This window comes from Xiphophorus hellerii, chromosome 3, assembly GCF_003331165.1.
Source record: "Xiphophorus hellerii strain 12219 chromosome 3, Xiphophorus_hellerii-4.1, whole genome shotgun sequence".
Taxonomy (NCBI): domain Eukaryota; kingdom Metazoa; phylum Chordata; class Actinopteri; order Cyprinodontiformes; family Poeciliidae; genus Xiphophorus; species Xiphophorus hellerii.
In genome coordinates this window covers 26,536,538-26,556,968 of record NC_045674.1, presented here as the reverse complement: position 1 = coordinate 26,556,968, position 20,431 = coordinate 26,536,538, and the positions used below count along the sequence as shown (strand labels likewise).

The window sequence follows — 20,431 nt, the reverse complement described above, 5'->3', positions numbered from 1 at the left end:
AAAGGGAGTTCTTATGGATTTTTCTCAGGAATGGGTTTTCTTCTTGACTCGCATTTTTTGTTACGTGACTAACAGCGGTCCAGATTCTTTCACTTGACCTTTGGATCTTTGCAGCTTTTCCAGAGTTATCAGAGGCCTCATTTATGATTAATGCTTTCCTCGCCATCTCCATCAGTACAGATAGACAGCCAGTAGGTTTGCAGCTTGCCATGTTTTTTACATTACAGATGAATGAACAGACCTTTGTGAGATGTCCAAGGCTTGGGGATATCATTTTATAACATAACCCTGATTTAAACTCTTTCTCTCTGAGATGCCTGCTGTGCTCTTTGGTCTCCATTATGCCGTTTGCTCACTGATGTTCTCCAACAAACCTCTGAAGTTTGCGCCTCCTCAGAACAGCTGGTTTTATACCGAGATTGAAGTTTGTGCAGATGGACTTTATTTACAATTCAGATAACTTCAGAAGAGAATTGGTTGGACCAGGTTGTACTCAGGGGTATGAGAGCAAAAGAGGCTCAATACAAACACACACAACACATGTAAGGTTTTGTTTGTAAAGCTGTTTTTAACATGGATCTATCCATTGTTATCTTCCACTTAATCTGGAGTCAAGTCACAGGGCACCAGCCTGAGCAGAGCAGCTCAGTCATCCCCCTCCCTGGCCTCTCGGGCCAGTTCATTCCCAGACAATCCAAGGAGCATAGTCCCTTCAGTGTGTCCTTGGTCTTCCTCTGGGTCTCCTTTGTGATAAGATGTCTGAGATGTCTAGTGCACCTCACCAGGGAGGCGTCTAACAGGTTCAACTGGCTCCTTCTCAACGCAAAGGAGCAACAGCTCTACTCTGAGATGCTCCTAGGATGACCAAGTTTCTCACCTTAACTCTAAATTAGAGTCCATACCATGTGGAGGAAACTCTTTTTGGCCGTTTGTATCCACAACCTCATTCTTTTGGTCATTACCCAAAGTTTGTGAGCATAGATGGTGGTAGGAATCCATGTCGACCTGTAAATCAAGAACTTCACCACTGCAAACCAGCACAAACACTATCCATCTATCATTCTCCTGCTTTTTCTGTCAAATGAGAACAAAACCCCCTGGAACCGGAGAAGACACTTTTATCATTTTTAAGACCACGGTCTTTGATTCGGAGGTGCTGACTGTCATCCCGGCCGCTTCACGTTCAGCTATGAACCACACCAGAGAGAGCTGTAGATCACTGTAGAGGTCTGATGAAGAAAACGTCAGACCACTACAAACTGCAAGATGCAGGCGCTCAATCCTGAGGCCACCTAAACAGATTCTCTCAACACCATGACTGCCCCTAAAAATTCTGTCCGTGAAGGTTATGAACAGAATCGGTGACAGTCAGTACAATAACTCCAAAAACAAGTCCGACTAAATGCAGCACCAGTCTTTGACACCGGTCGTACAGGGACCACCTAGGTATTTGACATTAGACATGATCTGACGTATTTTCAGTCAGTCATCTGAAAAAAATTCAGGAAACTTTCTGACCCAAAGTTATTCAAGTTGATCTATTGTTGAAGACTTACGTCAGAGGATGCGACATATTTGTACTACATGTGAGCATAGAGCATTTGCGCAGATTCAGGGACAGTTATTAGATGAAGGTAAAAATTATTTTGTTGAAGAATTTGCAAAACTGCAGTTTAAGAGTTAAGTGGAATATGAATTATGATGTATTTTTATCAGAGTGAATTGGAAATCACACAAGTAATGAAGACAGACAAAACAGGTTGTGTTTGCTGCATGTTTTTTTCCCCTTGTGGTGAATGATAATTATTTTTTGTGAAATGCTGCTGCCATCTGCTGGTTCATAGATTATATTGCAATATGAACGAATTCCAAATCGTTGTCCTTCATGTTTTGTTAGTTTTGTTTTATTCAGCTAATAATAACGTCTTTTCCAAAACTTGCCAAGGAAGACAGTAAAGTTTAAAAATAGAGTACTTGAAAATGTAACAAGAACATAACCGTTATACAGGAAGTGCAACTAAAGGCTTATGAGAAATACCAAGAAATAAAGTATGAAACAATATTAGGTTGGTTTTTTTTTTTTATTTCTCTGGAAAAAAAAAATCTTAAATAGAAAAATATATGTATGATAAAATGGAAATAATACAAAAATCATATAAAAATATTTCATTTATTCTTTTCTCCAAAAGATATTATAAGCCTCTTAAAGTAAACCATTTAAAGGTCACTACAAGATTGTTTCTGCAAAGACACAGAGATCCAGTAACTGTTGAGGTACAAGCTATAATCTTGCACCATCTGGTGGTGAACACAGTCATCATCATCATCCACCGCTGCGAGATCATCTCCGAATTAGACGAGTATGAATTTGCATTTACCAAGAAATTTGTTGCCACGTGGGGGGAAAAAACTGGTCCCCGTGGAGCTGCTCAGATCTGCTCGCCTTCTGGTGCGAACACTGCAGGGGCTCTCGGGGCAAATCATTTGAAAATGTCTCTGAGTGCTGATGAACCCTCTCATGCAAAAAGCACCTGCCGCCTCAGACGGAGACGCCTGAAACCGGGCAGTCAGTCCTCTGCGGTCTGCTCCTCTCTCAGGCCTAATGCTCAGTGACTGATCCCATTATGCAGCATTATGGCACATTCCTCAGACGCAGAGTGTGTGAAGTAAAGGGGGAATTCGATAGGGAAGGAGGGCGAAATGTTTGTGCTTAAATGTCAAATACTGCCATTTTGTGGCGGTTGATTAAAAGCAGACTCGGTGGCATCACAGACAGAGGCAGTTTTGTTGAGGCAGTTTCTTGTCCTGGTGTCAGCCGGTTTATTTGCATGCTCCGCGCTATCAAACACGCTGCGGCTTCATGAGCGCAACGCAAATCCAAACTCAGTATGAGCTCGAGCGAGCACGTAGAGGCTCAGACGTGCTCTGCTGCCACCATGTGGGAGAGCATGGTAACACAGGTGTTTTTTATTTATTTATTTTAGAGAAATGTTACTGAAGTTACACAGGAAAAAAAATACAATGTTTTTTTTGGGAGGGAATGATTTTTGCATAATTAAGTTTTTAAATAAAATTGAAATCATGACTATCTGCTTATGTTATTTATCATGTCAATCAGCACACATACTGCTCTTTGCAGGGTTAATACAGTAATGTTAACCAGTTTTATTTTTAATGGTGTTCTACATTATTTTTATATATATATTATTTCCAGATTTTCCCAGAGAATATGTCTTGGAAAAAATAAAAATTACCCACTTTTCATCAGTGCAAAATTGTACTGAAGAAGAGAAAGCCAGCAAGCTAATCGGCTCTAATACAGTCTAATTAACTCAATTCCAGTACACTTAAGATCAGTTCTGCTCAGTTATGACGTTAAAGAAAAATCATATTCATTTAATTGCATTCTCTTTCTGCTCATTATGACTAAAGTAAAGTTAGACAATCTCACTTAAATAAATGTTGAAGATTTTCAAAGAGGTAAATGTCAACAGAGTTGAAGAACAAGCCATGAAACTTGAGCTCAGGGCCCACACGCTCTCCGAAGAAAGAAAGGTCAAGAAGAAGCCGTTCTTGAATGTAATCAGCTTGTTTTCCATTTTCGTTCCAAATTGTAGTCTTCGGGGTGTCATTTATCACCGTGGTGTATTTGTATTGTTTTTCTTTGTGTGTTTTTATTTATTTATTTATTTATTCCAAACACATTTATATGTAAATTATCTCTAAACAGCATTTCCAAATTAATTATTTTTGCTTGGCGATAGGTGCGAGGTTTGGGGTGTAGTTCTTAATTTAAAACACAATAAATACAAAAAAAAAAAAAAGAAAAAACACAACTAATTTATTTGCTTACTTATTTCAAGACCTTACCTAAATGTCAAGTTTGCTTTGATTAGTATTTTCATTAAGACCTCTGAGAAAATTGGGGAAAATAATTTTTTATTATTATTATTATTATTATTATTATTATTATTATTATTATTATTATTATTATTTTTCAAACCTGAGCTTTAGGGTAAAACTGGCCTGAAAGCAGATTTCCTATTCATTTTCATTTTTTATTTCCCCCCTCCCCAATAAATGACTTAAAATTGGTTTCATGTGTTTTTCCCCATTATCGTCTTCGGCTGATAATCGAACGTCAGTTTTCATTCCCTCCTTACAGTGTGTCAAAATCCAATAAATTTCAGCACCGCAGGGCGCTGCGCGGATACACTCAGAGAGAGAGAGAAGGAAAAAAAATCACTGCTATGATTAATAGTGACAAACCACAAAGGGATATTACTTTGAACCGTTCATCATTTGCCCCATTATTATAATTATGACATACAGTCTGTATTTGCTCGGGGGCGGGGGGGGAGAAAAGCCAGGCTAATCAAGCTCGTGTATTATGGTGTAATTAAATCAACCTGCCCTGGGCTCGCATTGACTGGCTAATATAGCCAACACAATATCACCGTTATGACCTGCTGCTCTCAGACATCCATCCGCACATGTTGGCCGAGCCATAATTGCTTTGAACGAACGAGCCCGTGACGCACGGGGCCGCCTGATAACGACGGAGAGGCGGCCGGCAGGAAGTTAATGTACCCATATGAGCGTGTTGTCAGACGTGCGGCAATTAAAAAGGGGAGGAAACGCGGGTGGATGCATCACCTGTGTTTAACATCTGAACACAAGACAGTAATTACTGCGTTTGTGCGCGAACGGCCCGCCGTTTCAAACGGCGATCCTACTGTACGTGGATGCTGAAAGCTCATAATCTTTGCCTGCGCTTCAACAAATACAGCTGTGGAGATGGGGAAGCACATTCGGCGGCATCAAAGCGCCGAACGTCTCATGGGAACATGCAGCCAACGTAGATTTATTGCATGCCTGTGTATGATGCCTGTGTGAAGGAACCTGTTTGACCCCATGACTGGTGAGCAACTCCAGAAGAACTACAGAGGAGTCCCGATTTCATACGGAGGCGGAAATGTGCTGCGGATTGCTGTGTTGGACTTTGATATGTAATAAAAGGATTAGGAGCAGATGCAGGTTTGGCCGGAACTTTAGTCCAAAACTTTTCTCCTCGCTTTATCAGCAGAAGCTATGATGTAGCATAACAGGAGGGCAGCTAGATTATGGAACAAAAGTCCATAATCGAATGATTTTTGGTCCATACTGATTTGCGACTGTTTCGTTTAAAAACATATTGTATATTTACAAAAAAGAAAAGAAAAAGGTTAGTATTTCCAGGTAGTTCTTTCCTGGTGTCCATGTTCTTCAATACTGCAAAATTCTTCCCACTTATGTACTGTTTTCAAAGATTTAGAGTTAGTATAATAGCAATTAAACAGCAAAATAACCCATAAACTATCAAGAAACCGAGAAAAAAAAAAGATTACTACTTTTTTGGATTGTGATATACAGTAGCCTGAATATGTGTTTCGTGTGGGAGTGACAAAACAGCTTTTCATTTCCTAAGATGACTGAGTTTGGACTTGAAATATATACAGGGGACCCTCAGGGTTCGACAGCAGCCCATGAAAAGCTCAAATCTGCGAATACTTGAAACCCTCTCTAAAAATGGCCAATTTTCATAAAGTGTCTTACGCTGACATTCAAAAGATTCCTCCTGTGTGTTTTTGATACAAACAAGTTATATACTGTCCCACCAAACTCCCAGGTTTCAGAAAGCTGCTGTAAAATCCTAGCAACACATCCTCAAATACACATGTAGCTTTAATACTTCCTGGTAAAGATTTATCTACCTAGCATACGCGGCTACAAAGTTAGACAGTTGCTGCTAATAAAGATCTTTGTCCACGGAGCGTGTCGCTTGAGTCGAGGGATAATGCTAGCTCAGCTCCTAGTTAGCCAGTTGCCAAACTTACAAAAAGGTATTTCAAGTATTTGATAAATTAATGGAGTTTTAAATTTTTTTTATTTTTTCAGCTTTAAGGATTAATTATTTAGCTGTGCACTCTGGTCTGGTTTCTCACGCGACGGTCAGACAGCAAGCCGCTGCAACCAACACAGTCTCCGTTTTTTCACACTATGAACGTCATTGTATGAGATGAAAATGAATTGTTTGTTCACACAAACCCATTTTCGGGTTTGTGTCAATTTATGTTTTACTGTCGAGTGTCTAAAGTCGCGTCTTACTGCTGCTACCAATTGTGTTTAATCTATTGATTATAAACTTGCTGTTAATGGTTTTCGATTTGGTAAACTTGGATAATTTTTATTAGTCTAAAGCCGATGGATATGATCCTAAACAATCTCCTTTATAGGACAAAAATATAGTTGAAACTTTATTCAGAGTATCTTATGTCTGAATCTCGTGTCACGACGGAGTTGCTACCAAGTCAGTCATCTTTAAGCAACGTTGTTGGATCTTTCACGTTAAGGCCATTGAGAGGAAGAGAAAGAGAGAGCACGGTTGATCTTTTACCAACTTGTAAATTATGGGAAGAAAAAAAAACACACCACATTTCCCTCTGAGATCATCAGACTTACAGCACAGTGCATTTCTTAATCCTAAAATAATTTAATCCCCAACATGATTAACCAGGAAGCAGTTTAGGGGGGGAAAAAAAAAAAAAAATCTGTTTTCTTTCAGAAGCAGCAACGCGGCTCTAATCGTTACGGGAAAAGAAAGCGGGCAGATTGTTAAGAGGAACCTGATGCAATCCTGACGTCAATTTCACCCAGATAATTCTGAGAGGCCAAAGCTGGGGTCAAATGTCAAACTGCAATTGATGTCACAAAGCTCACATGGCTATGGCTGATGCATGATTAGTTAGATATGTACATTTAGATAATGTGCTTGTCCCCTAATCTATTAGGAGCCGCTCTGCTCTTCGCCCTGAGGCCCTAATGCACTCCAATGTATTTATGGCCAATAATTAAAAGGAAAAAGCATGCATTAAAACCAGTCTCTACTTAACAGATCTTAACTAATGAGATTAGGATAATGAATAGGCCACTTTCCCGGCTTGGCCTGCTACAGTGGTCATTTTGCTGACAGGTGCTGAATATGACAAGGTTCGCATCATAAGCCTTTTCTTGTAAAGGAGGTTTAGTGCATGGATTATTGCAACAGGAACAGTGAAAAGAGGCCAGCCTGTTTGTATAAATACAATAATCCAACAGGGGGGGAGGAAATAAAATTAGGACCTTGATTCTTTTTTCTTTTTTTTTTGTAAAGTCTATCAGCAAAGAAAGTTGATCAGCAGTTTGCTTTGTGAACAAAACCCTCTGGAAATAAAAGGCTCCTGTCTGTAAAAGTAATACTTAAAGCAAAGCTTTACTTATAAATAAGGAGGGCATGTCACTTTCGTTTTTCTCTAAATGATAAATAAGGAAAAGGGAAAACTAAAATTTTCAAAACATTTGTTGTTTTTTTTAATCAAAATGTGTAAGCTCTATGTCTTTGCTGCATGTAAAAACGTAGCGGTATGATTGAGCCATTAAAAAAAAAAGAAAAGTGTAAAGTTTTACTTATGTAGATTCTAAACAAATTCACGCAGGAGGGAAAATCTGAATGAATTTGGACATCTTTTGAAATGTCCAAAGCTAAAATATTTATCGCCAATGACTGAAAGGTTGAAAAGTTTACTCAAAGGTTTGATGTTAGCATTCGTTTGGTCTCTAAGCTAGTCTACAGTGTTGAAGACTTAGCAGCTCTGTTGCTGTTTTACCTGACATTACCTCTGGTGACTCTTTCAAACAGCAACGAGAAAAAAAAGCAAAAAAGAAAGAGTTTTTTTCTCCACTATTATTGGTGTCTTATCTAGAGGCCAATATCTTACATCAGACTCAGAGCCATTTGTTTTTGTTTTTTTTACCCAAGGTGGCAAGAGCAAAGTTCTTCCTGGCGAAAACATTTCGTACTTGACAAGAACTGAAGAGCAGAACCCTCACAGGTCCGTCCCACAGCAGCATTTGTCAGAGTATCAGCCATGAAATAAGAAACGAATCGGTTTGAAGAACATTTTCACCTCTCTCAATGGTTGGCTGGGCCAACCACCTGATGATTTCAGTATGACGAAAATTACTCTAAAATTAAAGAAAGGAGAAATCAGGATGGTCTGAATAAGGATATTAGAGGAAATTTAGTTAGTAGTACTAGTAATAAGTATGTTTCATTCTCTCAGTCTTTTCCCTCTTCCACTGTTACTTTCACACACAAAATAACGTGACAAAGTAATCTACAGACTACTAAAGACAGACTTTGATAGCCGGACATCTGTCAAAATGGAACTATTTTGTGTTGTCTCCCTTCGGCAATGAGCTGTTAGATGCCTGAGACTACAACAGGTAGCGGAAGCTGGAATCGAACCGACAACCTTCTGACTGCAATCCAGTAACACTAAAAACTGACAAACTTCCACAGCTTTCCAGGTTTGTGTACAAAACTGTCCAACATACCTTTTTAATTCATGACTTGTTCAAAGTTTGACTTTAGCTTCACCACTATGCTAGGCTACTAGCTGTTGCTAAACTAATTAAACACTTAAAATAGCGCCTGAATTCTTCCTCCAATGCAAACATTTTTGGCAAGCACTTGTTTTATGACAGTTTAACATTCACTGAATGTATTTCTTGATTAGAAAAAAACATATCAGCCTTACCTATTACCTATTACAAATGAGGATTAAGCCACCATTTTTAGCTACATTCTAATCAGAAAGGATTAGCTAGCTCGGATTTATTTTAACGCTTTTAATGACTGATGGTTTCAAATGAGATCTCTTTTTTTTTCCAGAAACGACTGCAGCAGTTTTTGTTAACAAGGAAAACAAATGAGTTACAAAGAAAACACTGAGCCATAAATATGTTTAGGCTTGTAGCTTCTTCACCAACTGTTTCCTTGTTTTGTTTTTTCGATCATAGCTCAAAGAACTTCTTTTCTCTATATATCAGCTGTGAATGACTCAGAAACACCAAAAAGGTACATTTTTAAAATTTTATTTTTACAGTGGAGGGTCACAATTACATTTCGGCCTGCAAATCGCATGTCGCCTTTAATAGCTTGTCGCTGGATTTTGGGCCGCCTTTGTGGTTTTTACTAGGGGGCTAAGTGGGGGCTCTCTGGCTGTATCTGGTAGTAGCCATCTGTTTACTATTTAGCCACTGCCTTGCAAGTGCTGCCTGACTGCATTAGAGGAGCACACAGAGGGGTGTGGGTGTGTGCGGGTGTGTGTGCAGGGGAACGGCACTACCTGGCCCTGGTAGGGTCTTTACCGGTCTCCGTGGGCCTATTAAAATCCTGTTAACTTTGATAATCCCTGGCAAGAACTTGGCCTCTGTGGACCACTGAACAGAAGAAGAATACTTTCAAGTGCCTCTGCTTAAGAGGTCACAGCATCTTGTTAAAGCTGTGTGCGGCGGTCGCCGAGGGTCTCCGAGAGAGGAAACAAAGGCCAACATGTCAAAACACCAAATATGATGCGATGTAAATGTTCCAGCCGGGAAATCCTTCCTCGCTCTGGTTGGTTGGGTTCTATCAAGCTCCGCAATGCGTTCTCTCTACTTCGGTGTTACAGCCGCTTGCAAAAAAAAAAAAAAAAATATTCACACCCCTTGGACTTTTTCACTTTTGGTTGGATTTCAACCACAACCTGCAGTGGGTTTTTATTGAGGTTTCCAATTGAAACGTGCTTTTCAAAGTAAAAATGAAAAAAAAAAAAAAAAGATGACAAAATGAAAATCAGAAACAAGCTTCTTTTTAAATAAGGTTCAAGTGTGTGTAATTTAATCTCGGTGTGAATCCAGCTGGTCTGCGAAGGCTTCAGAGGTTTGTTGGAGAACAAGGACTAAGACTAAGGAACACGGCAGAAACGTTAGGGAGAAAGTTGTAAAGGTTAAAGCAGGGTTAGGTTTTCAAACAATATCTCAAGCTTTGTATATTATTTTCTGAAATCAGAAAAAAAACAAACGTTGCACAAGTGCAACTCTACACAGGAATGGTCTTCCACCTAAACCTGTTGTGTGCAAAGTGGGGTCCGTGGGGCAGGTTCTGGACTGTAAACAATTTGGTAAATTTAGATCACATGTAGTTGATCTAAATAATATAACTTTTGTATAATCAACAGATTAAGTGGTATTATTATTACTATAAAAAGACAGAACAGTAAATATAAAAGGGATGGAAACAAGACAAGAGAAGTTATTTAAATGCATAAAATAGATTCTAAAATGGCTGAGAAAATAATGAGACAGTTCAATTTTTAATCAAAGCTGGGGTTGGTTTTTTTGTCGTTCCTAGTTTTATTTATTCAACCGTCTGAAATGTTTATTTGTGTGTGTTGTGTCAGGGTGTGTGGCACCTCTGATTTCTGTAGGAACCTGGCGACGCTTTCACGGTTCGATCCTGCGCCTGGTCGTTCGGTGACAGTCTATTTAACCTTGTTGAACTAACTGTGTTTAACCTAATTGTTCAATTTCAATTTCACTGGCGACACAAGAGCCTGATCAGCCACGTCTGTCGAGTAAAATCACAAAATCACTTTATGGAACTTGTTTCACAACACAAAGTAGGGTGAAACAACTTGAAAAGCAACACATCGTGGTCCAATCTAAACAAGAAAGAAAGAAAGAAAAATAATAGATTCATTGACATCTTTCAGTCTGGAAAGGGTTACAGCATCTGGCCTTCCAAAATTATAGTCCATTTAAAACACTCACCTTAATGTTTATAATTCAGCAATAAGAAAGAAACTGGGTAAAAATCACATCCATGGAAGTTTGCCACGGTGAACTGAACAAAAATTTACGATGGTCCCTAAGACTTCATGGAAAGTAGTCTTCTGTGAACTGAAGAGACAAAAAGCAGATAAAACAAGGAGACAATGAGAAGAGGTAACGTTTATTTAAAGGAAACACACTACTGTTAATACTGATCATGACGAGGAAACAGAAAAGTTAGGCATCCAAATTCTGAGGAGCATAGACACAAAAAACTTTATAAGAGTAATAAAACTACAATTCAGTCAAAGAAGGCAAGTAAAGATCTACTACACTCTACAATTAAAACTAGTATGAATATTAAATCAAATGGTTTTTGTTGCATAATTTCATCGTCTCACAGTGAAATATTTGTCTTCTGTTAACCACTTTAGACTCTGTCCCACCACCTTACTCACCGTATGATAAACATGGGTCCTCCTTCATCTAGGTTTAGTCAAGTTCCGACTTTTTAGATGATTTTCATTATTTCTTGACTGTAAGGGCAAGCAAGTAGCTATTTCACTATTACACCTTGTGGGTTTAATAGTCTAAAACATTATACCGACACACATCTTTAAGTAAATGACTGTGTTTCCCATTTTGCGTCTATATATGTATATATATATATATATATATATAAATAATTTATACTCCAGGTGAAAATGAATAATAAATTACTGAAAAAGTTTTATGGTTAGTTACATCTATATCATCAAAAATGGCTTATATTATACAATAATATATTAACTATTTTTCACCCAACCTCCATCAAACGTTGGAATTTTCTCAACCTTTCCTGTATCCAGCAATTATTTTTTTTCTTTCTCTCTCTCTCTCTCTTTTTTTTTATTTTTTGTTAATGCCAAGCATTCGTGTGTCCTCACCACGGATGCAAATAAAAACTGAACAACTGTTAAAAAGCTTGGCCACGTTTCGTCTAGATTCCGCGGCGATGACATCAGCTAATGCGGCTCATCCAAAAAGCCTCTAAATGACTGCATTTCGCAGTGGGAGTAATTCAGGTTGGTTAAGCAGGGCACCCAGAGCAAACGTCTGTGCGGACGCTAACGCTGGACCTAACAGGTGTTGTGAGGGGCTCCCAACATTAACACCAACACCTGGACCAAAGCCCCAGAGACGACATGCTGCTGGACACAATTAACCAGCCCTGTGGAGAAAAGACAGAGGGGAAAAAAAAAACTGCCACTTTTAAAAGACCCATAAAAGGATAGCTGTTTCTGCCCCACCACCACCACCTTCGTTCTGCCCTCCTGATAACATTTTATCACTTACTTCAAAGACTCTCTGAAGGATATTTCAAAGTGAGACAGGCGTTCTGAGACAGGACCGACTTTGCGACGGTAATTTCTCCTCTTTGTGTATGTAAAATCGAAATTCCTCGGCTCAAAGGGAAGCTGAGGACGCAACGAGCCAGAAACCACCAGCATGTGCGGAGAGATTCCTCGCCTCAATCTGGTGCCGATTACCGAGCAGAGCAGATGGAAGAGGGGGTGTGTGTATGGGGTGGGGGGAGAGGGCGTAATGAGCGTCGTAGTGGCACTGCCCTCGATCTGGAGAAAGAGAGCCTCAATGGCCTGCAGAACAGAACTATCAGCACCCTTTCATGATCATCTACTGTAAAGAAGGGCTGATAATGCGAGAGGCGAAACCAGGATGGTTCATCTTTCATTAAGGCAACTGCGAGAGTGTGCTTTAACCGCAGAGGGCCGTTTAACATTCCTTCATAAATTGGCATCTGAAAGTTTAAAGTAAAAAAAAGAACAAAAAAAAACCCTGCTTTTGTTTTTTGCAACACGTGTTCCCCCCCTTTGATGCGGAGATTCCGATTGGTATCAAACCATTTAAAGCTCATTTAACATAAAACGGGAGATACGGCCCCGTAATCTGTCCAATGTGCGACTTGTTTAGGTCAAAAATAGGAGAGGACTCTGTTTTGTTGGCGTTAAATCTAATGTATGGGTCAATTAAAGAGGACTCTGGGGTCAAGGCAATAATGGCTTATGTCATTGACAACAATCCCCTCTTTTCAAATACATTGACACAAAGACATGATTAGTTGAACCTGACTAAGCAGTTGTCCCAAGGCTTTATCGGCAGGACCGGGGCCTCCGATTTCTCATCTCAAAGCCTCCATTGACTCAAGGTTGTTTTTTTTTTGCTCCGTCCCAGATCATATCTCCGAACTAGCTTGGAGCTAGCACGTTTTTGCGTCTTCCGGGAGGCTGGGTGAGAAAACCCCAACGACAGAAAAGGAGTCATCGCCCTTTGTTTTCACCGCCTTTTGGTCCTTCTGCATGTTTATGGTATAAAGCTAATCCTCCCACTCTCCAAGTGAAAGATGGCCCATTGATTGGACTGCTTGGTCATTAAAAGGCATATCTGAGCATTGTGCCGTGACCGTATGGGATCAAAGGTCGTCAAAGGGTTATGTTCAAACCGAGGCCTGCTTCCTAAAAGAGTGCAGAGACTCCCTTTATGATCGCTTGTTACATTTAAGACTAACCCCGTTGGTCAGAAAGAGCATGGCACCTCCACAGGACCTGAGGTTTACAGAGAGTGAAAGGAAGAAGGTGGGTAGGCGACGACAGAATAGACTAAGACAAGTGATGAGGGAAGGATGAGCAAAAGTAAGAAAGTGAGAGGACGAGAGAGAGAAGCCAATATGTGGTGGAAGATATCCTGAGTGTCACTGCAGCAACCCCCCCTACCCCACCGCTCTGCCTCCCACCCATTCCTCCCCACTTCTTCTCCCAGAAAATTAAATATTGATCAATCTCACAGGCCTACTAACAATGAAGGAGATAAAGAAGAGTATTAAAGGAAATAAATAAATATACACTTGTATCACCTGTCCAAGCTGTGCGGAGGGTGGAGGTTGGCGGGGGGAGATTTCCAAGCCTGGGAAATGCAGGCCCATCCATCAGCCACACCCTGGACGTGGCAAAAGGTTTGCCCGCATAGGCTGCACGCAGGCCAGGGTGTCTGCTTCATCGTGTCTGCCTCTTGACAGTGAGCAAACAGCGCCTCATCGCCGATCAGCTTTATCGAGGAAAGTTTCTGAGATGGCCCAGCCTTTTAAATAATTTACAGGGAGCACATTTCTATAGCTTCCCTGATTAGGGATTAACGCGCTGGACTGTCCTTTTCTCTGAAAACAGCAGGTTTTAATGAGAAACAAACACAGTTTGAAATGTCAGTTTACAGATCTGAATATCACAAATGTAGTTATTAGTAGGTACCTGTGGTCCATTATTTGCTGATTCACATTTTTGTGGAGTTTTCTGTGCGACTCCACAGTATTCGCGGAAAATTCGCCCATTCACAGATTTTTGCATAAAGCATATTTAAAATATTCAAAAGAATATGCATTTTGGGAAACTGAAATACCAATACGCAATGCTACTTGACACACTGTCCAGGAGCTGTATTTATATTCCTTGGTCGTGATTAACTATTGTGCCAAGTGCAGAAATAAGGAAGACTGTAGCTTCAGCGATAGCGCTAACACACTTTCCACTGTGCATATTAATACATACTAAATTGTACTTATTGTTTTAACTATTAAAACAAGTAGCTATAGGTGTTTTAGAGGGTTCCTGAGGCACATTTCAGCTACTCCCTAACACCCATGAATACTGGGAGTCCTCAGTATCCCAATTTTTTGCTGCTCTTCTTTTGCAGTAAAAGTCTTAAGATGACACTATTAGCAAGCGCATGTTCATTGTGCTTAGCATTAAATTAAGTTGTGATGATATAGTTATGTAGCTAAATTAACACAACTAAATCAGTGGGTGACCAGAACCGACCAGTTTTCAGCTCTAGCGTTCTAAACTGTGCTAGAAATTCAAAATTCAAAAATCCAATTGTTTCCCCGATCAGTAAATGCACCATAGTACGTAATGTATTGAACCCGGACGCAGTGACACAACTGGCCGTGCTAGCACCTTAAAGAATGATTTCTTATTTGATACTGAGAAGTTTTTAGAATTCAATTAATTGTCTATTTGTTTATTTCCTCTCAGGACATTGCCGGACACATCAAACATTCGGTCAGGCAAAATGTTTAATGTATTAATGTGTTAATGTATAACTTATAACACCATAGCACACTTGAAATGAAGTTTATTTTGTATTCCCTTCACTTAAAGCCTTTAAGGATTTTTTATAAGATATATTTTTTAAATGTAATGTTTTACTCTGATTTAAACTCATCTGGTAGTTAAATTATTTGACTCATCTGAGAGATAAATAATAAAAAAGAAAGTCTTTATCTTGTTTCGGACAAAAGCAATAATGCTTTCAGCCCAAATTGAAACCTGTAAGTGCCTTTTCCAACACAAGTCAAAAACTTGGACTAAACCAGTTTAACAGGCTTTAGCCTTTACTATTGATTGCCGGTGTATTTAATAAGATAACCATCACCAATCATCATGGCCACGCGGCTCTCCGGAAGAATTCAGAAACCCAGTTTGCAGCTGCGACTCAACAAGACAAAAAACTCGTTTGGCTTTTTCAATAATGACCTGTTTGCATCTGTAACCCGGGCCCACCTCATGCAGATCCTTAAACAAATTATGACAGGAGATCGTCCTCGCCAATCGACCTCTGCTGACCTCTTATATTGCTGATATTTATTACAGCCCTTTCTCTGGATCATTCTGTGACTGCACTGTCTGATTTCCGTGTGTGTGTGTGTGTGAGAGAGAGAGAAAGCAAGAGGTGGTTAGTAAATTCTTTGGTCCAAGCAGCTGGTCATAAACGCCATTGCTTTAAGACGTCCACATAAAGGAAAGAAGTGCAACAGCCTCTCTCACACACACACACACACACACCATCCCTCCTCCCTCTCTGCTCCTGATCCTGAGATGTTATTGCTCCATTTAAGAAAGAAACAAACAAGATTATACTGTAAGTTATTCTCGATTATGGCCACAAATCTGGTGCCAGAAAGCGGGCAGCCGGAGGAGGGCGGAGGAGTGAAAGATGATAAAGTGCATTGACTCGCTTTTCTTTGCCTCCTCTTATCTGCCACACAAACTGATTTATAGGATACAGAAGGAGCAGCTTTTGTGGACGGTATATCTTTCAGAAAGCTAGTCCTGCGTTGAGAGGAGCGCAGGGGGGTAAAAAAAAAAAGAAATGTGACAGAGACATATGTTTCCAACAGCTTGTTGGCTTTTTGCTGTTTTAATATATGTGTGTGTGTGTGTGTGGGTGTGTTTCTGAGTGTGACATAATCCCTCACACGGGGCAGTGATGTGGCGAGACATTTCTTACACCCCAACCTGACTGGAAGAAGAAGAAGAAAAAAAACCCCCAACATTGAATAAAAATGTCACCTCCTCAGATTGTAAACCGAAGTCTCTCCGTCACCCCGAGCCGCGGGGCGACGCGGCGCTTTACGTCCACGCCGCCTCGCCCCCTGACTGCGGCTCGTCACGAAAACGACGGAGCGGAAAAATAAATACGACACCTAGAAGTCTATCTGTGTCATACAGTAGAGCGAAGAGCGGGGCTAAAGGGGGAGAGCGGGTTGGTTTGGTGGGATTTTTTTCTTTTTTTCTTGCCTCCCGTCACCTCGGCAGCTACAACCATCAATTTAGCTCTGTGGTGGCCAGTCAGCGCCTCTCCGTCCCAGCTGTGTTTGACACTATTTATCTGCTCTACTGAAGCAGATCATTTTTGATTATTAACCTCCCACCCTCCTCCGTCTCCTCCACTCCACCAACGCCACAAAAAAAAAAAAAATGGGGGTGGAGGGGGAAATAAAGCTTTCCCTGAAGAGGTCGGGGCGCAAAATGACAACATCATATGTGGCAATCATGCACTTGACTGTTACAGCTGAAGAGCCACTCCATCAAATCCTGCTTTTCACAGCAAACACACACCAACACACAGAGTGAGAGCCCTCATCCCTCAGCGTATTTCCTCTCCAGTCTTTTCAGCCCTAAATACACCTTCTCCTGTCTTTTCATCTGTCTTTCACTTCCATCTTTGTCTTCGTCTTTGTCGACCCCCCTCATCCCCTCCAGCCCTCCTCCCCTTTTTCACTCCCCCTCTGTCTCACATCTCTCGGGCGCCTCTTCGAGGCCATGTGCGCACCCTGCCCATTAAATTACAGTCCTCTCTAATAAAAGGTTGAACTTTCTTTACCCACTCATGTGGATGAAGGATCTGCCAGTTTCCCGCTGTTCCAAATTCCTGCCTTGAAATATTGAACACACGCGCAGACGTGTGAGATACATTGCCTCGCAAAAGTAATCGCACCCCACCCCCTGAACTTTTCCACGTATGGCCACATTGCGACCACAAAGTACAGTGTGTTTTGTGAGGATTTTATGTAAGTTATTTTTTAATTTTTTAACGTATTTATACAATTTACTGTCAAGAAATTAAAACATTAACCCATTCTCTTCAAGTTTTGCAACAGGTTGGTTGGTTGTAACCAAGCAAAAAGTGGAAAACTTCATGAGATGTGAATACTTTGCATAGGCATTATAGCAAGACCAGTGAAAGCGTTGCTAAGCACCACGTGTTCATACAGCTGAATCCACTCTGAACCTGCTGGTTCCAGCTTATTTCCTTACATCTCCACACACCGGTGCCATTACGCCCCGGCCTTCCAATAAATTAAACCCATTTACTCTTCTGAATTATGTTATGCTTATTGATGCTCATATAATTTAATTTCACACAAACTCCATTAAAGATGATGCTCTCTGTCACGGCGCGGCGCTTCCAGGAGGAGGGAATCTAATCGGGTTATAATGGATCGGAGACATGCATTACAGTCAAGATACACACACAAACACGTGGCCCAGCACGCACCCTCGTGTGCGCGCCAGTTGTCATCTTAATAATGCAAACTCGAGCAAACAGATCAATGATCGCAGCAATGATGCTGTCAAACTGCACTAAGTGACAGGAAGCTTTCAGAGCTCGCTATCAAAAGGAAGCAATCTCTGGGGGGTTCCACTGTTCTCCCGCCCTACTGGGAAATAAATATGTCACCTCTTTGGTACGTCTTCATCAATATTTGCTCATGCACTCAGAGGCCCTAAATTAAAGAACCCTGGACATTAAACACCCGATTCAAAAATTTGCTTCGAATATCAAATCATTACGGTGCGCCATTTTCATGAGGCGTACCGACGTCTGAATTTAATCGCCGTTTAGGGTTTGAGTAATAATCAACCCTACATGTTTTTCAAAGGTGGCTCTTCGGACTCATCCAATAATACTTAATAGGACTAGCTGCAGTTAATAAAGAACATTCAGGCTTTTTTTCTGGCAAATATGAAATGTGTTCAGTTGTAGGTAAAAACTTCAGTTGACCGTGGCTGAGCAAAAGCGCTATCACCTACCAACACTATTCCTATTGTAAAGTTTTCTCTACGGCTGCTTCTTAAAGCTGCTTTTATAAAATAAAACAAATGTTTTTTTTTTACATACTAGTTAAAACTATTGCCATACAGATTACGAGACAGATAATCCGTGAAAAGATGGACCAAGGCGTTTGGTTCGGTTGCGGTCTGGGTTCACTGTGATGCGCCCTCTGGTCTTTGGTGGTCTGCAGACAGCTTCTATTTATTATGGCTAATATTGTTATTACTTAATTATTAGTTTTTTTTGTTTGTTTGTTTCCTGTGTTTCTTTTTTTTTGTCTAGTAGTAGTAATGTTTTATTTTGATCAGTAATTTTAACATTATTTTCCTTTTTCATTTATCAACAGCTCTACAAATACCTACGGTAAGTACCACACCGGACTCTTTTCCTATTTCTCTTTCTTTTCTCTATTATTGTCTTTCCTGTACACCCATTTCTAACACTTGTACTTGTTATATATCACAAAAAAAAGATGCACCGCTTCTGACCAAAAAGAACCAATCAGAGCCAGGAGGAGGGTCTTAGTGCTGTCAGTCAACCTCGTGAACGTGCTGCTAAATGTGCTAGTGGTGCAGGAACGACTTACCGATACAGGAAAACCGTTTATCCGCTGTTCATCGGTGGCTATGCTAACTAGCCTTAGCATTCACTACAGACTCTGCCTTACAAGAAAAAGCTGCATCATATCACAGAGCGAGAGGGCGAGGAGGCGCAGTGAGCAGCAGCGCTAAGACCCGCCTCCTGGCTCTGATTGGTTGTTTCTCATTAGCTCTGGAAGAAGGCAGAGGAGCTTGATTTTTTTCACAGATTATGGGTTTCATACAATACTGTAATGACACAGTGACAGTTTTGATGAATATGTAAAAAGATATATATATTTTTTATAAAAGTTACATGGCAGCTTCAACTTTGAGTATTTGTATCAGAACATCCACTACTGAAACACTGATCACAGGAAACGGTTCGATATCAGTGACATAAAACCGTTTAAAAATTTTCCTCAGGACAGAAGTTTTGCATTAAAATGCTAGACACTTCATGTTTACTGACATTCATGAATTCAACGTTGTGTTGCTTTTTTTTTTTTTGGTTTGTTTGTTTAAAAAAATGGGGCTAATGCCGTTTTCTCTTTTATCTCAGAAGAAAAAAAACTGAATCCAAAGCTGCAGCTGTTCGGACTCATCATATTCCGCGTTTCTTACAATCGCTGTTTAGTGGGGGGGTCTTTTGAGTCTGTTAAACAATGCGAAGCTGTCAATGAGATCATATATCCAACGTCCTTTTGTTTTTTTTCCCCCGCAATCTAAAATGCGGGTTGTTCATCCCGTATCGGCGGCCTACCCACTGACTCATCATGCAACAGATAAAACGTAATAATTACAGCAATTAGCGGCCCCATTTGACAATTCTGACATCCTGGAGTTTCACATCAGCCGTTCCTGACTCACTGCCCCGAACCATAATCTTCCAAAACACGGTTTCCCTTTCCCTCTGTCACGACAGCGAGTAAAGGCTCAGTCACAGAGAGAGAAAGGAATAGGAGAAAAAGAATCAATTTGTATTGTTTTACTTTTCAATTAATTTCCCCCTCTACTTTCACTTCCCTCGTTCACTATAATAATAAATAAATATATCGTCATCTATATCAGCGAAGGGGAAAATAACAGTGCACTGTTATACGGTAAAGACAGACTTTGTAGCCTGAGCTCCATTTTTCTCCCGCTTCCCCCTGCCTCAGAAAGTGACAGGCTTATAAAGAATACGTTTATCCCACAGTTCCCAATAAGCCATTTGTCAGGCCTGAGTTTGAGTTTATCAAGGGCCTGTAATAAGCGCCATGTAGCCCAGGTCCGCCGTGGCTTTGTCTTCATTTACCTGCCTGTACATGTGCTGTATTCAGGATTAATTTGCCGCTTTGATGTATTAAAAAGAGCCACGGGATTTTCAGTGGCATGCTCCCCAAGGTGGACGCCTTTAAAAGGAGCTTTTTCTTCATTCCAGCACTTAGGTTTATTACAGATCCCCAGACTTGTCCAATTTTAAAGAAATATGCCCCCAAAATAGCAGGATAATTGTTTTTACTTTTTTCCTCCCCCTCCGTGGTGATTCCTGTACAGGAAAATCCAACATGGCAACCGGGCGAAACTTTTACGAGACCTGAGCTGTGGGAGTTGCGTAACGGAGAAAAAGACTTGCTTTAGTTTTGAAATGCAGGAGGAATAGGAATTAACGAGTGGGTTATGTCAGTGTGTCAACTGCCCCGTCCTTATTGCATGTTGCGTGTGTCTCCCCTCCCCCCCTCCGCCCG

General features: G+C 40.5%; 1 long non-coding RNA gene across 1 annotated transcript in view; it reads right to left on the bottom strand.

Moving 5' to 3' along the window:
- Positions 1 to 9,720: 9,720 nt before the first annotated feature.
- Positions 9,721 to 20,431, bottom strand: part of LOC116715323 (uncharacterized) — a 30,006-nt gene continuing 19,295 nt past the window's right edge. The window contains exons 3-4 of the long non-coding RNA XR_004338181.1: positions 10,675 to 10,803; positions 9,721 to 10,565 (exon numbers count right to left, since the gene is read on the bottom strand). This is a non-coding gene — a long non-coding RNA (uncharacterized LOC116715323). The remainder of the gene's footprint in view (positions 10,566 to 10,674; positions 10,804 to 20,431) is intronic.